The sequence below is a fragment of the Palaemon carinicauda genome, chromosome 20 (assembly GCF_036898095.1).
Source record: "Palaemon carinicauda isolate YSFRI2023 chromosome 20, ASM3689809v2, whole genome shotgun sequence".
Taxonomy (NCBI): domain Eukaryota; kingdom Metazoa; phylum Arthropoda; class Malacostraca; order Decapoda; family Palaemonidae; genus Palaemon; species Palaemon carinicauda.
Window position 1 is genome coordinate 25,872,497 of NC_090744.1, and position 1,848 is coordinate 25,874,344.

The 1,848-nt window shown below is 35.2% G+C and overlaps 1 pseudogene; it reads right to left on the bottom strand.

Annotated features, from left to right (window-relative positions):
* The window catches only part of LOC137659467 (uncharacterized), a 219,440-nt pseudogene that overhangs the window by 6,284 nt on the left and 211,308 nt on the right, over positions 1 to 1,848 (bottom strand).

Consider the following 1,848-nt stretch of genomic DNA (forward strand, 5'->3'; position numbering starts at 1 on the left):
ACGAGATCAACAACATCTCACGCCCTCCTACCTGAGCAAGGTGGTCGTAGGCATTGTCATCCATGATGTCGAGCACGACCTTACGCATCATCCGCACCAGCTGATCGACCACGACATCCGTGGCCGCCACGCTCGACCTCGGGGCAGTTGCAACACCGGGCGCGGGGGACGCTGTTGGCTCCCGGGTGCGCGGCCGAGGCACGGCTCTGCACTGCGTTGCCCTCGGGGTCCGTGCAACTCGTCACGAAGTCGTGACTGCCGGAGGCTGCGCGGTGGAAAGGACGGAATTAGTAACGATGGTGATGATGATGATGAAAATAATAATAATAATAATAATAATAATAATAATGAGCTGATATAGTATTGTTAAAGATGTTAATGACAAAAACTTGCAGGGGAAAAGTATAAAGTTTGGAAAATTTTGCAAATTGAAAAATGATTTCATATTATTATAATTAACAAACTACTTTATATCATTATTATTATTATTATTATTATTATTATTATTATTATTATTATTATAGATTAATGACAAATATATCAAGTCAAGAGTATAAAGTTTCGAATTTTTTTTAATTGATAAACTACTTCATATTATTATTATTATTATTATTATTATTATTATTATTATTATTATTATTATTATTATTATTAGCCAAACTAAATTACAATCCTAGTTGGAAAAGAAGAATGTTCTAACCCTAAGGAATCCTAAAGGTAAAATAGCCCAGTAAGGAAAGGGAATGAGGCAATAAATTATATATAAGAAATAAAGAATAAGAAAAAATATGAAATATTTTATGATTGGTAGCAATGTTAAAATAGATCTGTCATATATTTACTGCGAAGAGAGTCATATCAACCTGTCCAACATAAAACATTCGCTGCAAGTTTGAATTCTGTAGTTCCACCAATTCAAATATCAGATGTAATAAAACTTCTAGAGTACTCTCTCTCTCTCTCTCTCTCTCTCCTCTCTCTCTCTCTCTCTCTCTCTCTCTCTCTCTCTCTCTCTCTCTCTCTCTCTCATATACTTACCAGAGAATGGCCCCAAAGATGCAACAGAAACAGCCCTCCGGAATCTGGCTCTGGCCACCTCAGCTTCACCAATAGTCAGCTGAAATGATAATGATAACAGTGATAATAATGATAGCAATAATGATAATACTAGTCAGGATAACAGTTATTATATTGATAATTATATTACTGATAATGATGATACTGTGGTTTCAATTATTTGTTTTCATTTTCATACGCAATTTCCATTTTATGATAATTCCAAAAATTTTCATTAAAGATTTCTTCAGTAACCTTTCTCTTTATTATTTGCTCTATAAAAATTATTGTTCGGCTTCCTGTCCCCCCCCCTTTCTTTTCTTGTACTTTTTTTTCCTCTGTCACTTATCCTCAAGGTTTAATTTAACCTATATATCTGTTCTCCCCCCGCCTTTTCACATGACCTTTTTTTCTCTGTCATTTCTCCTCAAGGTTTAATGTAACCTTTATATTTGTTCATAATCTCTATTGTTTTGTATTTACACCTCATATAATCATCTTATTCCTCTTCACTAATCCTTTGAACTTCACAATTATCACCTTCTGGTCCATTTGTCATCAATTTTATTATCATAAATTAATTTACTGACTTGATTTCATCCAATCGTCTAAATTTCATATGTATCTCAACTCTTGCTTCAACATAATAGTAATCAGATATCACTCCATCTTCTCAACAAGGATATGGTAGCCTATTGGAAACGTCCCTGCCTGAAGATCTGCTGGACTGGTTTCTGAGCTCCGCTCAAGGTCCATCGTTTTTATAGTGTCTGTAACCTCACCATCCTTGTG